Below are 18079 nucleotides of genomic sequence, written 5' to 3'. Positions count from 1 at the left end.
TTTCAGAAATGTATAGCACGGAGTCAATAGTTCTGGATTCTAGCTTCTAAGAGCTGGAATTCTTTACTTCTGAAGATTCCATTTTTACTAAACCGTCAAACTTTCAGAAGCCTATTAGGAACTAAACTTTTCAACATCTTTTCCTCCTATCAATAACTTTGCCAATTATGCATTCTATCCTTGCACGAATCAGAATATGGTTGAATGATTCTCTGCAAATAAGAAACGCATAAAATATATTGAGCCCTCCAATCACCCAAGGATGCAGCTGTTGAACCCCACTGGGGAAGTACCACTATGTTGGGTGCATTTACGAATGCATGTGATGATGGAAAGAGCATCCCTTCTCCAGCATTAGGTCTTGGGAGGTAAATGCCGACTACTGCAAACATTAACCCAGATAGTTACAGCTCACATCTCTTACTTTCACTTCTCGTGCTTTTGGGCACTGTTGTCTTGCTGCTGTCACTGAACCATCAATGTTGCATAAAGCGCCCAAACACCACAATCATCTATGAATATTCTCGTGTGTGCTTGTTGAATCGGTTTGAGTGTGTTGGGTTTATATGTTTTAGCACTAATACCAGAAGTTAGCTGAAATACACGTGTTAGTCCAAGCATTGGTCATAGTGTTGCTTTTACAGGCAGCATGAGCAGGCATGCTTGGATGTTTTTCTCTATACCTCTACTTCATCGAAGAAAAAAACACTTTTCCTTTTAGACCACACTCTGCTGATGTCTTAATGTGTTGCTTGCAACTTCTTTTCTTTTTGTTAAATGTCAAGACATGGAATAATCAATCACTGAGAACAGACACTTTAATAATTCTACAACTATCTGTGTGTTTTTATTTACTTACTAGCCGGGGCTTCTATCATCTACTTATCATCAATTGGCATTAGAATGTCCCACATATTTGTAATGTTATTATCTTCTGAAATTCATCGAATAAAGCTCTTCTGTTATTCACTGCACTTCAATAGTTTTTAATCTTTGTGTGTTCGCTGATGTATTCGTAGGTGTGATAATTGACTGAAGCTCTTCACACATTCACTGCAATGGTATGGTTTTTCCCCTGTGTGTGTTCGCTGATGTTGTTGTAGCGTTGATAACTGACTAAAACGTTTCGCACATTCACTGCATCTGAATGGCTTTTCCCCTGTGTGTACTCGCTGATGTTTCCTTAATGTTGAAGATGCACTAAAACTACTTCCACACTCACTGCATTGGTATGTTTTTTTGCCTGTGTGTGTTCGCTGATGTTTTTGGAGATCTGATAATTGACTGAATCTCTTCACACATTCACTGCAGTTGTATGGTTTCTCCTGTGTGTGTGTTTGCTGATGCTGTTTTAGGTTTGATAAAACACTGAAGCTCTTTTCACATTCACTGCACTTGAATGGCTTTTCTCCTGTATGTATTCGCTGATGATTCCTTAATGTCGAAAAGTCACTAAAGCTACTTCCACAGTCACTGCAGTGGTACGGTTTTTCCCCAGTGTGTGTTCGCTGATGGCTTAGGAGGTGTGATAAAGAACTAAAGCTCTTTCCACACTCACTGCAATGGTACATCTTTTCCCCGGTGTGTGTTCGCTGATGTTGTTGTAGGGTTGATAACTGACTAAAGCTCTTTACACATTCAGTGCACTTGAATGGCTTTTCCCCTGTGTGTTTTCGCTGATGTTTCCTTAATGTTGAAGATTCACTAAAACTACATCCACATTCCTTGCAATGGTATGGTTTTTCCCCTGTGTGTGTACGCTGATGGCTTATGAGAGCTGATAATCGGCTAAAGCACTTCACTTCGCTGATGTATTCGTAGGTGTGATAACTGGCTGAAGGTCTTCACACATTCACTGCAATGGTATAGTTTTTCCCCAGTGTGTGTTCGCTGATGTCTTTGCAGGTTTGATAATCGACTAAAACCTTTCACACATTCACTGCATCTGAATGGCTTTTCTCCTGTGTGTGTTGGCTGATGGTGCTGTAACGAGAAACTGTATGTATATGATTCTTCTTTCTTGGTTAGTGTCTCTGGGTCGGGTCTATATTTGTCTAGAGCCCATGACTGTGTTTTCTGATGTGCCAACATGGTTATAAAGCAGTTGTATTATTCTCACGTTTCCTATATTTCAACGCTTGTGGGTAAAGATTAATCCTCCTCCTTTTGTTCGGTGCACACTGGGACCGTCCGTTGTACTGAAGACAGCAAAACTCGTCTTTCCTTTACCCTTCCTTTGTTTTATCCACTCCGTTGTGCTTTACTCTGGTTCCTGTGGTGCAGCCATGAAGCGTTTTACGATACACCTAGCGCACTGAATTAAGGCCTGTTATCATTTTATAATCAGAGCACTGTGGTTGTCACATCATACAGATCCCGTGATCAAAGCTGGTGTTGGTCACCAGTTTATTCAGGAGGTGGTTTGTCAGTGTGTTTCCTTAATTTTGTAGAGGTCTTTTCTTAGTCTTGTGGTGTGAAGTTGCACAGCTCAGACTCTTATGTTTACTGAATCGTCCTTCAGAGCTTCTTCTTATCTGTCTATGTTCAGGGTCCTCAGTCTCTGACTGCACTGATGTTTTCCTGAATCCTGGAGTTGATTATTTCTGACCATTTTTGTAGATTTACAGAACCTCTGTTGTTATTCATAAGCATTTCATGCATTCAAGGCTTGTTTCCTGTTGGATGCAAAGAGATTTACAATTATGAAATGCAAAAGTAACAGAAATTGAATACACAATATTTAACTGACATAAACATCATCTCTCCTTTACCATCTTTGAAACTTAGCAAGGGTTATTTCACTATACACAGATATTTAACTAAATGTTCTATTGATCATGTCACATCTATTTTTGTCTGAAAAGGAGGTGATTTACCAGTGTTCGCATAGTAACTTAGTAAAGAAAGGGTGAGGGGTGATGTAATGTTTTGAGTAGTGACCACTGATGTCATGACACACTGCTTTGCACCTGGTTTAGCTGCCTATTGGCTTTAACGTGGCATTGGACATGACATTTTGTATTCAATTTAGCTGCCTATTGGCTTTATCGTGGCGTTAGACATTGCAGTTGAGGCATTGCAGATGAGCTGTGTTTTACCACATGGTAAACTAAGCTTGTGTTTTTCTCCCACCGAACACTATCATGATAAAGAAGCGCATATTTAGTGTTTTTCTCTAGTGCAGCCTTGGGAAAAGCAAGCCTCGAGGTCTTGGCCAACCTTTGACACTTGTTTTTTTTCCAACTCTGACCTACAGTAGCTGGCATTTTTTTTTTTTATAATTCCCCTCTAAGAGGGAGGGCTTTCTAGAAAGTTCCCTCATAATTATTCAAAGATATAAAAAGATGACTCTGTTCAGTAGCGATGAATTCCGAGACTTGAGTCAGGAGCGGGCGTCAGCTGCCCGACCTGTCCTGTGGGGGTGGAAAATCTCTTTCTCGCAGTTGAACAGGAGTCATTCTTCTTGCTGGCATGAGAAAGATGAAGCATTTGGTGGGCCCTACTACGGTGATGAATTTTTATAAATTATTTGCTTTGCATTGCATATGAATATATATCTATATATCAATATATAATGGTTTGTATCCTTGCATGTATATATTTGCTGTGTATAGATTGGAGACTTTTTATACATAGTCTCACGTTGTGGTTGCACATTTTGGAGGTACACTTTTTACTAATCAAACCTTCCTTCACGAACCTTGCAAAAAGCTATAATAAATGTCTTCTTCAGATTAAGAAGTGCATTCCAGAGAATCTTTTTGACTCCTTTCAGTGTGCATATCTTGGCTCAGTCGAAAGTAAAGCAAAACAGGTGACTTGTCTCGAACTACTGAGACCACAACCACATACTGCAAGTTGCCAGGTTCAAGGATCCCTGGTGTATCTCCAAGGCCTCAATTAACATGTATTCAGACTACACTACAGAAGTACAGAGTCTCAGAGGTTCATTCTTGCTGGTCACAGGGAAGCTCCAGCAACTCAGCCTGAAATATTCTCTTACGTATGTGGCCAAATTGCCTATGGTGGACTCTGAATGCACCCTATGTTTCACAACACCTGCAGATGCCTGCGGCTGGCTGTATCTCCTCAAAACCGACTGCAGTCTTTTAGGGAAAGGTTATAGCTAACAGATTTATACCACTGCCTCCCCGTTGGCACACCCTGATTGAAACGCCTTCACACCAAATAGGAATACTTTCTTAAACCTACAGCATCTCTTCTGAGTCATGGAAGAATGTGAGTGCACAGACCTGTTCCCTACAGCCCCATCTCTGGATATAGAGAAGGCTTTTGACACCTTAGTGTGGCCCTACCAGACTGCTGTGCTAGAGAAAATTGACTTTGCCCCAGAAATACTACATAGGATAGGTATAGTACATACCAACCCAGTGGTTCGGGTGCGCACATGCTGTGAGATTTCTACTGTGGTCAGTATACATCGGGGCACCAGGCAAGGCTTTCTATTATCAAGGATCATATTTGCCCTAGCGATAAAACCATTCACAAACCTGGTGTGTATACAGAGGCCACAGTGGGGGTCACCAATCGGTGGCTATTTTGCTGGATGTGGGTTATGCGCTGGTGTACCTCCACGAATCCCACGGAACCCTCCCACAGGTGATGGAAAGGTTTGAAGATTCTTGAAGCATGTCAAGCTTAAAACTGAATTGGTCTAAGTCCTGCTTGTTCTGCTTGTGTAGTGTCACACAACAAGAGTGGAGGGCTGCCTCTCCTGGCTCTGGGATGGTAGTACGACATAGTCAGATATTTGTGGATAAATATATACCATTCTGAGACAGATTTGGTACAAAGGAGCCTGGTGAAGGTCCTGGCTGGCATGCGCAACTCCTTGATATTCTGGGGATCACTGCCCCTCTCTCCCATGGGCCGAATGACGATAGCCAAACTGCTAGTATTTCCCAGGTTATTGTACCATTTTTCAGCACTGCCTGTCCAGTTGTCAACATGCTTCTATCAAGACCTTAATTCTACCCTCATCCACCTGATTTAGGGTTCGGTTCAGAAGAAAGCAGCAATGCACAAACTATATGCTCCATTTGAACAAGGGCTGGGTGCCCCCAACTTCAAACTCTACCAACTGTGGTGGGCGACACAGTGCCTAGCCGGACACACCCTTACCGGTCAGTTGTTCTCTTTAACTTGATGGCTGCCATAGTGTCATGTAACAGGGACTAAGGCGTCTCCCTTCCTTACAGCCCAGAACGCAGCTCTTGGACGTCCACACACTGCACTACGCATTCTACTGCTCTCAGGGGATTACTTGAAGGATGCACTGTGATTCTTATGCGTTACAACGCTGTTGTACCATGAGTGTTCTATATTCCTATAAAGAACTACTAGAAAAAAAAATTAGACACTTTATGGTTGATTTGAGCACTTCCAGAGAGAGAGTCGATCTGATATGAACTGGCAGAAGGTCCCAAAGTGTCCAGGCTTTGGCAGAGATGGACTTTTCGAGTGTGGACATCTTTGTTATATGAGGAGACTTGAGAATTTTGTTCTTGCATTGATAGCTCGAGCCTTCTTGACGAGATGGCCGTGAGTTTAATTAGAGAGTCAGTGTGGGAGGCAATATGCTGATCACACACACTGAACAAGGCTTCCATGAACTGTGTGAGGACCTCAGTTGGAGGAGGTTACTCATAGGATTCCAGTCAAAAGCAAGCCCATCTGCACCTGATCATGCCTGGACGATGCCCAGCACCAGGAACCCTGGTCCTCCCCAATCCCACCACTACCTCACTGAGACCCTGTATGCCCTCAGCCTCAGCCGCCTTCCACATGCTGGTGCCTTACCGCACCACACAACATCAAGGAAGTGTTCTCCTGCACTTCCTGCAAGTTTTATGCACTTACCACACCCATCACACACCGCGTCTACACCGACAGCACCCAACAATCCACTCTCTCACACTCACACATTCCTGCAAATAGTCACACAATGCTCCGAACTCACATGCATGCTCCTCAACATCCGCTTACTCACCAACCAGGCCACAGACATCCTGGACTAAATGCCCCATGCCCTGACCTACATTTCTCACAGAAACCTGGCTGAACCCCTGCATCAGCACCCAACATCACCACAGCCATCCCCCCAAGGTACAAGATGACCAGGCAAGACAGACTTCATAGGCTTGGAGGCGGAATTGCATTTGGCCACAAGAAAACCATCAGTGGGCACCACCCCTAGAGAAACGTCATACTCCATAATGAAACACCTGTTATTCAGAGCGCGACGTCTCAGCCAACTTCACCCTAAGCAGCATTCTCGTCTGCAGACCACCAAGACCACACAGCAACTTCACTGACTCCATCACGAACACCGTCACAGCACTTGCCATGGACACTAGAAATTACATCCTGCTTGGAGACATGAAGTTCCATCTGGCAGGCCATTCCAACTCCAACCCAAAAGCACTCATCGAAGACCTTGGAAACATGAGTCTAGGCCAAACAGTAAAGAGACCTACCCAAATTGTAGGAAACCTCCTGAACTCTATTTTAACCACCTTTGACAACATCAGAATAAGGGAGCCCACAGTTTCCTGGACAGACTAAGCCCTCATTAAGTTCAGCATGCCAGTCCAAAACACACACATCACTGCCAGACCCGCATGCAAAAACAGGAACAGCATCACTGTCAAGGACTGGAACACAGCGCTCAACGCCCACTGACCTAAACACAGCAACAGCTTCCCCAAAGCCATCATGAATTTCAACTATTCGATCACTTCCTGCACTGACTCCCTCGCTCCCTCCAAAACAGTAATACAAGATCTCGACTTCAAGCCAGTTGGTACACTGAGGAAATGTCACTGCAGACAACTAGAATGCAAATGCAGAATGTTCAAATCTACCCTGAGATGCTGCTACTGAATGATCCAGACCACGAAACATGGCATTATAGCAGACCACATTGAGGACAGCACCAGCAGAAGCAAAGAAATCTTTGCCACTGTGAAGGATTTCACCTTATCAGCTGCCACCTCTAACTCGATCACCCCCTTGCATGACCCCTCTCAATTCTTCAGCAACAAAACCAGTACCATTTACAGCAACTTCAACCTGCTACCGGACCCGACAGACCTAGTCAAATGTCTCCTGATCTTATCCAAAGAAACAATGCTAACCAAATGATCTGTCATCACTCCAGAAGAAACCGCCGCCTCCATGAAGTCCATCCTCTCAGAGGCCCCAATGGACCCCTCCCCTCAACACGCCTACTCCAGAGGACATCAACCCATAAGTGCCATGCTCACACCAATGCTGAATGTTATTGTCTCTTCAGCAACCTTCTCAGATGCTCAGAAACTGTCAGAGTCTTGGCGGTACATGCTCTAGGGTTTGTGGAGATCCCTTGCCTACCTCAGGGCTACTCAAGCAATGAGCAATTACTTTGTGGAAAAGCCCACTGGTTGCCGAGACCACCAAATGGTGGTCCTGTTGTGAGTTTGTCAGCTAACGCCTTGACCTCTGCCTGAAATGGGGTCTACAAGTGCTGCAATATGCGATCAATAGTGCCTGCTGTAATTCAATATGGGAATAAATATTGCCAGTTATTGCTGCCTTGAAACCCTGCCTGTGTTAGAGTTTACATTTACAACAATATAAAAATAATATTGGCTGCAGTGATTCAAGGCGATATCTAATGTTGCCTGTGGTTGCCGCCTTGGACCACTGCCTGTACTGGGGTTGCATGCAATGCAATATGCAATAAATACTCCACACTGTGATTCTGTGATTAAATGTGGGAACTAATCTTGACCATCATTTAGTTCCAGAGAAGGAATGTGTCAGCACTATAAATCCCAGAAGCAGGGAGCGGTGGCCATCGTTGATGGGGCTAGTCTTTTAACCGCACGCTCACTATTCCAGGAACTCATCAGAGAATCAGCTTCTTTCCTCGATTCCAGCGCTAAACTGGGTCTCTCAGTTTTGTTGACATAGTTCAATGGACAACGTTTCTTCAACTGAGCGCTACCTAATAGCAAGTTTGCTCATGCTGCAAGTGATCCGGCATTCACTTGGGACAGAGTAGATGACCCTTGGTAGGGGTTGAGTCGGCGGAATTCCTTAGCGTTTCAAGCCTTGGCATAGTTCTGGTTTCTAAATCAGAAGTAGAGATTAAGGCCCGTATTTATACTTTTTTTGCGCCGCATTTGCGTCGTTTTTTGACGCAAAAACGGCGCAAACTTGCAAAATGCCATAGTATTTTGTAGGTTTGCGCCGTTTTGCGTCAAAAAGCGGCGCAAATGCGGCGCTAAAAAAAGTATAAATACGGGCCTAAATGTGAGCTAATTTCTTGTGCTACCAGTAAAGAACATTATTGATAGAAACTATTCCAAGAAAGGCAGTTCCATAGAGACAGATTAGTTTGACTAAAGAGTAAAGAACCTGACTCATGAATGTTAGTTTATCTAACTGTCTCTCTCAGTCAGGTGACTTAACCTGGGGCATTGAACAATTGAAGAAGAGAGAGAAATGTTTAATGGAACTCTTATTGGTATGTATACCTGTAACAGTGTCTAGAATGGAGTGTAGCTAAGGTATTAAAAGGTATGCGTTGAACAAGTGACTTCATCTGATCCCCCCTATCTTACAATCTATTATTAAAAGATCCTGTATAGAGACTGAAACCTTCAAAACAGCGGGAAATAGATAGAGTGGGTAAAAACTCACTCCTTCTAAAGTGCGGGAGATTTTACAGGAAACTCAAAAGGCAGGTTCCATCTGAATATTATGTGTGCTCTTTTTTTTCATATCTCCCTCCTGGCTGTTCCTATCCTCTAAACCCCTTTCTCTCGCCTGGCCACTTAAATTCTCTGCGCTAATACAGCATTCAGAGTTGGTGGTGCATATCGATCTTCGTTCAGACACTGAGGAAGGACCGGCCTGACGGAAACACACAATTGTTCCCCCACAGCTGAAGAAACACTCCGCAGACCCTTCAATGCTCACCAACTACAGGCCGGTCTCCTTGCTACCATTCCATGCCAAGGTCTTAGAGAAAATGATCAACAGTTACCTCATTGAATACCTCAATGAACACCAGCTCCTCAACACCACTCTACAGCATGGAAACAGCCCACATCTCTGCCATGAATGATATACGCATGACTGGACAGAAGAGACAAGGTGTCCTCATCCTCCTGGTACTCTCTGCAGAGTGAGGCAGTCTCTCACCCCATCCTCATCCAATGTGTACACAATATCAGAATCCAAGGAGATGCACTCCGATGGATCTGCTCTGCCCATGATCTCATCTGCGGAATTCCACAAGGATCTTCCCTAAGCCTGAACCTCTTCAATGCATACATGATCCCTCTTGCCAGAATTAATCGCTCTCACAACATCAACGTCCTCTCCTACACTGACGACACACAACTGTTTCTGTCTCTCATGGTCAAGACACCCAGTACCTTTGGGAAAGGTGTCACTGGAAAGTAGATAATCTCCCCTTTCTGAAGATATCTCTGCCCAGTGGATCCTTCCTTGGGAATTGCCACTTGGGAGCGATACCTAAGCGGCCCCTTGGGAACAGGCTTGTATTCCCCCACCACCTCCAAATATCTTGGTCTTTCTGTGCCCTGGGGAGAGGAGGAGGTGATTGCCCCTGATATGCCACGGGGATGGGCAGAATGAGCACTAGACAGCAGGGAAAAAAAATATATATATAGGGGTGGGCGCTGCCTGCCCCAAGCATGGCCATGCCCTCACCCCAAAAACGACAGCATGAGTCTTTCTGCCCCACCTGGAGCGGGGTGCGATGAGCGTGTTTACCCTCAACTGCCTGGGAGGGCTTGAGGGGATGCAGAACACTCCCTAGACACCAGGGAAAATTTTGAGAAAATCTGGTGTGGGTGAAGTCCCCCACGGGCTTGGCCAAAAAGTGTGTCAGCTTACAACACCTGCCCCACTTTCTTATGCCCTAATGTCAGGTGGACTTTCTGACATATTTGGGGGAACCTCCCCAATTGGTACAAGCCTCTCTCCTGCCCCCATTAGGGTAGAAAAACACTATGCATTTTCAGATTCGCACCGACCCAAGGACCACCCTCAGAGGATGCCTCGTCTACCGTCCTCCCGGACCTCGCGCCTCTTTCAGCGACGCCATCGCCGACTTCATCTCCCCGCACGCCCTCGCCTCACCGGACTACATCCTCCTAGGCGACCTCAACTTCCATCTGGAACAAAACAACGACCCCAACACCACCACCCTGCTCGACAACCTCGCCAACCTCGGCCTCAAACAACTGGTGAACACCGCCACCCACATCGCCGGACACACGCTCGACCCTATCTTCTCCGCCAGCAAACACGTCTTCTTCAGCCACACCTCTGCCCTACACTGGACCGACCACAGCTGCGTCCACTTCACATTCCGACGCGAGACCTCCCACCTCCGCACTCAACCCATCCCTCATCGACAGTGGAACAAGATCCCTGAAGAGCAACTCTTCTCCGCTCTCGCCGCCAACCAACCCACCCTCACCACCGACCCCAACGACGCAGCTCTCAACCTCACAAACTGGATCTCCAACTGCGCTGACAACCTTGCTCCCCTCAAACGCACGCATCGACAGACCAACACCAAAAAACCTCTCTGGTTCTCTGACACCCTCAAAGAATCAAAGAAAACTTGTCGTGCCCTTGAGAAGGCCTGGCGCAAGGACCACACCGCTGACAACATGACCGCCCTCAAGAACGCTACACGCGAACACCACCACCTGATCCGCACTGCCAAAAGGAACTTTTTCACCGACAGACTAGACAAAAACAGCCACAACAGCAGAGAACTCTTCAGCATCGTCAAAGAGTTCTCCAACCCCAGCGCCAGCGCCAACGCCGTCACGCCCTCACAGGATTTGTGCGAATCCCTCGCCACTTTCTTCCATCGCAAGATCAGCGACCTCCACGACAGCTTCGGACACCAGACCCAACCATACACCACTGAACCCGCTTCCCCGGACATCACCCTCAACAACTGGACCCACATCAACACGGAAGAAACCAAATCCATCATGAACTCTATCCACTCCGGCGCCCCTTCGGACCCCTGCCCGCACTTCATCTTTAACAAAGCCGACGACATCATCGCCCCGCACCTCCAGACCGTCATCAACTCTTCTTTTTCTTCTGCTACCTTCCCCGAATGCTGGAAGCACGCTGAAGTCAACGCCCTACTAAAGAAACCTACGGCTGACCCAAGCGACCTGAAAAACTTCCGCCCCATCTCTCTTCTACCTTTCCCAGCCAAGGTAATAGAAAAGACCGTCAACAAACAGCTGACCACCTTCCTGGAAGACAACAACCTGCTCGACCCTTCACAAACCGGATTCCGAACCAACCACAGCACGGAAACCGCCCTCATCTCAGTCACAGACGACATCAGAACCCTGATGGACAACGGTGAAACAGTCGCCCTCATTCTCCTCGACCTCTCGGCTGCCTTTGACACCGTCTGTCACCGCACCCTAATCACCCGCCTACGCTCCACCGGGATCCAAGGCCAGGCCCTGGACTGGATCGCCTCCTTCCTCGCTAACCGCTCCCAAAGAGTTTACCTCCCTCCGTTTCGCTCAGAACCCACCAAGATCATCTGCGGCGTACCTCAAGGCTCATCGCTCAGCCCGACACTCTTCAATGTCTACATGAGCCCCCTCGCCGACATCGTACGCAAGCACGACATCATCATCACCTCCTACGCCGACGACACCCAACTTGTACTCTCCCTCACCAAGGACCCCGCCAGCGCCAAGACCAACCTACAAGAGGGTATGAAGGACGTCGCAGATTGGATGAGGCTCAGCCGCCTAAAGCTGAACTCTGAAAAAACGGAAGTCCTCATCCTCGGCAACACCCCGTCCGCCTGGGACGACTCCTGGTGGCCCACGGCCCTCGGCACCGCACCGACCCCCGCAGACCACGCCCGCAACCTCGGCTTCATCTTGGACCCTCTTCTCACCATGACCAAGCAAGTCAACGCCGTGTCCTCCGCCTGCTTCCTCACTCTCCGCATGCTCCGCAAGATCTTCCGCTGGATCCCCGCCGACACCAGAAAAACCGTGACCCACGCCCTTGTCACGAGTCGCCTGGACTACGGCAACACCCTCTACGCCGGGACCACCGCCAAACTCCAAAACCGCCTGCAACGCATCCAAAACGCCTCGGCCCGCCTCATCCTCGACGTACCCCGCAACAGCCACATCTCCGCACACCTGAGACACCTGCATTGGCTCCCAGTCAGCAAAAGGATCACCTTCCGTCTTCTCACCCACGCACACAAAGCCCTCCACAACAAGGGACCGGAATACCTCAACAGACGCCTCAGCTTCTACGTCCCCACCCGCCCCCTCCGCTCCGCTGGCCTCGCACTTGCTGCCGTCCCTCGCACCCGCCGCTCCACGGCGGGTGGGAGATCTTTCTCCTTCCTGGCGGCCAAGACCTGGAACTCCCTCCCCACCAGCCTCAGGACCACCCAGGACCACTCCGCTTTCCGGAGACTCCTAAAGACTTGGCTGTTCGAGCAGCGATAACCCCCCCTTTCCCCCCTAGCGCCTTGAGACCCGCACGGGTGAGTAGCGCGCTTTATAAATGTTAATGATTTGATTTGATTTGATTTGATTTGATATTAACCCTTTGTGGACGGGATATGGCTCCATGCCACTGTAGCCTCCCCTTCCTTTTGTTTGTTTTGGCTCAGTTTTGAAATTGCTGGTGTTTAATGGGCTTTCTGCCCCGAGGGAGAGCAGACTGTTGATGAATACTCCTATCCACCCAGCCTGGTAGGGCAGAAAGTCAATAAGGTTGTAGGATGGTGCAGAGCTCAGACTCATTCCCAAGGGAGCACCCCCCCACACACACAAAAAACACTGCATAAATGCAGTCCCTGGTGTCTAGTGGGCTTCCTGCCCCTCCCCCAAATGTTATATTGGGGGTAAATACCCCCATCTTCCTCCAGGGGGACAAAAAGACTGCCTGTGGCATTTAGGGTGGGAGCATTGTCATGCCCATGGTGGACAGCCCCCACGCCTGTATTTATTTTGTTTTGCAAATGTTCACTGGTTCCTAGTGGTCTTTCTGCCCCACCCCCAGGAGGGCAGATCGGGGGTGATTGCCCTTATCAGCTTCCCAGGTGGGGCAGAAAGACTTACTGCTTTTCTGGGGTGGGACATAGCCATGCCCATGGTGGGTAGCCCTCACCCGTGTAAAAAAATAAAAATATATATATATATATATATTCCCTGGTATCTAGTTGACTTTTTGTCCTTCCAGGTGGTGAGATTGGGGGTAATCATCCCATCAGCTCCCTAGAAGGCAGAGAGACTGATGACACACTTTTTCCCAAGTGGACCATAAGGGGAACTTTTGAGGGCAAAACTACTAATCGAAATAAATATGTAGTTTCTGCATTTTGGATCCCAAATTAGTTGAAATGGTTCATTAAACATGGGAGCTCCTGTTGTGATAAGACTCAATTACAGGGCAGCAGTTACACAACATTTTGAAGACAGAGGTGTCCATGATAACAGGGGAGCAATAACATTTGTTGTATATCCTGCATATGCCTTTGAAATGTTTTCCTCAGGGGTGGACTTTGATCCTGTACAGCACCAAGCATATCCTGATCTGGAGGTACCACTGCTCGATCAAGATCACTAAGATTGGTTTGTTGGTCACATACCGCACACACCTCAGAATGTCGGACTGGGTTCCCTAAAGTGGGGGCCTCCTGGACCCATACTGGCTGGATACACACAGTATCCTAGATAGGTGAGTCAGACAGTGTGTACTGCAGAACAAATCAGGCACAGCAGTTTGAGTACAACCTGCACCACAGACACCGGGTTCGATACAGAGAATCACTCCATGGACCATAAACGTTATTACAGGAAAAGTGCCCCTTATAAGCAACAAAACTGCCTTCTGGATTGCTTGCAACATCAAACAGACAAGCAGCATGTTGACTATGTGATGTCCGTAGGAATGGTGCCACCTTCAGAGGAGTTTAACACCTGGTGAAGCATCTACACAGCTACACACTGCAGACCCTCACTGGCGGTACCACCTGATGTACTAAGGTGAGTGCAAAGCTGCACTAGCTCTAGATCTAGGATTGAAATGAATGGAAAATCTTAATACAGTTTCCTCAATCACTCTGAGCAAAGAAGCAGCGGCTTTGGGAATTTGCCAGAGACTCTCAGCAGTCCCTGTTCACGAGCAGGAACAGGAGTTACCTAAAATAATTTTGGGTACATATACATCTGAGGGCCGTGATACCTGGGGGTCACAAACTGTCAAAACCACATCTCAAAACAAAAAATGAGACTGAGGCTTCTGGTAAGGAAAACACCACACCAGAGACTAGAAAGAGAGTAAAAAGACTAAAAAGACAGTAAAACAAAAAGATTGGGACTGGATTTCCATCCACTCAGGAGTCAAGCCAAGGTGGCTACAATTTGAGGGACTGTGACAAAATAGAAAGCCATATTGGCATCTATACGCTGATAGTCTTTCTTCCGATTCTTCTCGGGCCGAGAGGACTGGACGGATAGAATACCAAAGAAAAAGCGAGTATACTAAGCAGAAAGGCGAATCAGGACATGAAGCTGAGGTTAGTGTAAAGAAAGAAGAGAACAGCTGGAACTCCATTACTCACTTTAAAAAGAAAGACACTTGATTAGGTAAAAAATGTCCTGCAAACTACTTATACTTTTGCGAAACATGACTTGGGTGACAGCGCTAGTGGACAGCTGAGAGAAAATAGTGCGCCAGACTCTTTGAGAACTTTTGTTGGTATATCAGACTGAAGAATATGCACAGGTTCAAACTCCAGATGGACATATACATTCACCAGACAGGGTTTAGATTATAGAAATATTAATTGAAGGGGATATGCCACAGAAAATTAAAGCCATATTCCTGCTGCATTTATCAGAAAGCCGACAATACCATTCTTGCAGAGGATCATTGTCCTCCATCCTTTCTACGGGATGCACACTCAGGAGAGGAGGTAAAATCATCATTTCCCTCATACATGCCTGAGGACCTCAGGGAATGTATACACATGAGTGAGCTATAAAGCAAGCTCCAGCGCTGTACAGAAACCAAGTTGTCTAAAAAAGCAGGCAACAATGGTAAAAGGTAATGCACATCCCATTCGTCTTGAAATTTGTTTTCTATTCTCACATTCAATTGCTAGGTGCTTCTATGTTACAAAACATCTGTTGCCCTGATGTGTAGCGTCTAACCAGAATAACTGTTTAGATTATTAATACCAACAAAACATAATGGAGCACTCCAAAAGAATTGTCAAATAATTTAGAACCGTATTATTTTGCAATACATTTATTAATATATGGTTATGGTATCAACACAACGCAGTATAGTGGACTGTGAGTAAAGCGTCATATCACATGCAATCCGATTGTACATTACTATAGTTCATGATTGTAAATAAAACATCATATTACATGAAAAATGATTGTACATTAATATGGTTCATAAAGTAAGACAAAAAAATGTGATCTGAATTTACATAAAGATTGTAATGTCGATCAAGAGATGTTGCTGGGTAGATTGAAGTATCAGCCGACACGTGTTTCATCTCAGAATTGAGACTTCTTCAGGGCAAAAGCCTAAACACAATATGTCTAAAGCAATAGATGATAATTGCATCCTGATAATCTTTCACAAAAAAAACCCAAGAAAAATGTACGTCGCAAGTGCTTCTGTGAAGAAACATTGTAAGAGGCTTCCTATTGTGGACCCGAATGGTCCGTTTTATTCCATTTATTTCGTAACTATACGATAAAACAGTCAAGAAAACTCCAGTTGTGTGTATTGGGTAGATGAGGTAAATGCGATTCCAGGAAGTGTAGGAAAGTACCATCTTGCCTGGCATGTTACCCCCATTTTTCACTGTATATATGTTGTTTTAGTTGTATGTGTCACTGGGACCCTTGTATCCCAGGGCCCCAGTGCTCATAAGTGTGCCTGAATGTGTTACCTGTGTAGTGACTAACTGTCTCACTGAGGCTCTGCTAATCAGAACCTCAGTGGTTATGCTCTCTCATTTCTTTCCAAATTGTCACTAACAGGCTAGTGACCATTTTTACCAATTTACATTGGCTTACTGGAACACCCTTATAATTCCCTAGTATATGGTACTGGGGTACCCAGGGTATTGGGGTTCCAGGAGATCCCTATGGGCTGCAGCATTTCTTTTGCCACCCATAGGGAGCTCTGACAATCCTTACACAGGCCTGCCACTGCAGCCTGAGTGAAATAACGTCCACGTTATTTCACAGCCATTTTTACACTGCACTTAAGTAACTTATAAGTCACCTATATGTCTAACCTTTACCTGGTAAAGGTTAGGTGCAAAGTTACTTAGTGTGAGGGCACCCTGGCACTAGCCAAGGTGCCCCCACATTGTTCAGAGCCAATTCCCTGAACTTTGTGAGTGCGGGGACACCATTACACGCGTGCACTACATATAGGTCACTACCTATATGTAGCTTCACAATGGTAACTCCGAATATGGCCATGTAACATGTCTATGATCATGGAATTGCCCCCTCTATGCCATCCTGGCATAGTTGGCACAATCCCATGATCCCAGTGGTCTGTAGCACAGACCCTGGTACTGCCAAACTGCCCTTCCTGGGGTTTCACTGCAGCTGCTGCTGCTGCCAACCCCTCAGACAGGCATCTGCCCTCCTGGGGTCCAGCCAGGCCTGGCCCAGGATGGCAGAACAAAGAACTTCCTCTGAGAGAGGGTGTGACACCCTCTCCCTTTGGAAAATGGTGTGAAGGCAGGGGAGGAGTAGCCTCCCCCAGCCTCTGGAAATGCTTTCTTGGGCACAGATGTGCCCAATTCTGCATAAGCCAGTCTACACCGGTTCAGGGACCCCTTAGCCCCTGCTCTGGCGCGAAACTGGACAAAGAAAAGAGGAGTGACCACTACCCTGACCTGCACCTCCCCTGGGAGGTGTCCAGAGCTCCTCCAGTGTGCTCCAGACCTCTGCCATCTTGGAAACAGAGGTGCTGCTGGCACACTGGACTGCTCTGAGTGGCCAGTGCCACCAGGTGACGTCAGAGACTCCTGCTGATAGGCTCCTTCAGGTGTTAGTAGCCTATCCTCTCTCCTAGGTAGCCAAACCCTCTTTTCTGGCTATTTAGGGTCTCTGTCTCTGGGGAAAGAGCCCATCCGAGTTCCTCTGCATCTCCCTCTTCACCTTCTGATAAGGAATCGACTGCTGACCGCGCTGGAAGCCTGCAAACCTGCAACATAGTAGCAAAGACGACTACTGCAACTCTGTAACGCTGATCCTGCCGCCTTCTCGACTGTTTTCCTGCTTGTGCATGCTGTGGGGGTAGCCTGCCTCCTCTCTGCACCAGAAGCTCCGAAGAAATCTCCCGTGGGTCGACGGAATCTTCCCCCTGCAACCGCAGGCACCAAAAAGCTGCATTACCGGTCCCTTGGGTCTCCTCTCAGCACGACGAGCGAGGTCCCTCGAATCCAGCGACTCTGTCCAAGTGACCCCCACAGTCCAGTGACTCTTCAGTCCAAGTTTGGTGGAGGTAAGTCCTTGCCTCACCTCGCTGGGCTGCATTGCTGGGAACCTCGACTTTGCAGCTACTCCGGCCCCTGTGCACTTCCGGCGGAAATCCTTTGTGCACAGCCAAGCCTGGGTCCACGGCACTCTAACCTGCATTGCACGACTTTCTAAGTTGGTCTCCGGCGACGTGGGACTCCTTTGTGCAACTTCGGCGAGCACCGTTTCACGCATCTTCGTAGTGCCTGTTTCTGGCACTTCTCCGGGTGCTACCTGCTTCAGTGAGGGCTCTTTGTCTTGCACGACGTCCCTTCTCTCTTCAGGTTCAATTTGCGACCTCCTGGTCCCTCCTGGGCCCCAGCAGCGTCCAAAAACGCCAAACGCACGATTTGCAGCTTACAAGGCTTGTTGGCGCTCTTTCGGCGGGAAAACACTTCTGCACGACTCTTCACGGCGAGAGGGATCCGTCCACCAAAGAGAAAGTCTCTAGC

At 47.1% G+C, this 18079-nt stretch overlaps 1 pseudogene; it reads right to left on the bottom strand.

Moving 5' to 3' along the window:
• Positions 1-532: 532 nt before the first annotated feature.
• Positions 533-18079, bottom strand: part of LOC138278789 (zinc finger protein 84-like) — a 113891-nt pseudogene continuing 96344 nt past the window's right edge.

This window comes from Pleurodeles waltl, unplaced genomic scaffold (assembly GCF_031143425.1).
Source record: "Pleurodeles waltl isolate 20211129_DDA unplaced genomic scaffold, aPleWal1.hap1.20221129 scaffold_58, whole genome shotgun sequence".
Classification (NCBI taxonomy): Eukaryota; Metazoa; Chordata; class Amphibia; order Caudata; family Salamandridae; genus Pleurodeles; species Pleurodeles waltl.
This window is presented reverse-complemented; position numbering and strand designations above follow the sequence as displayed.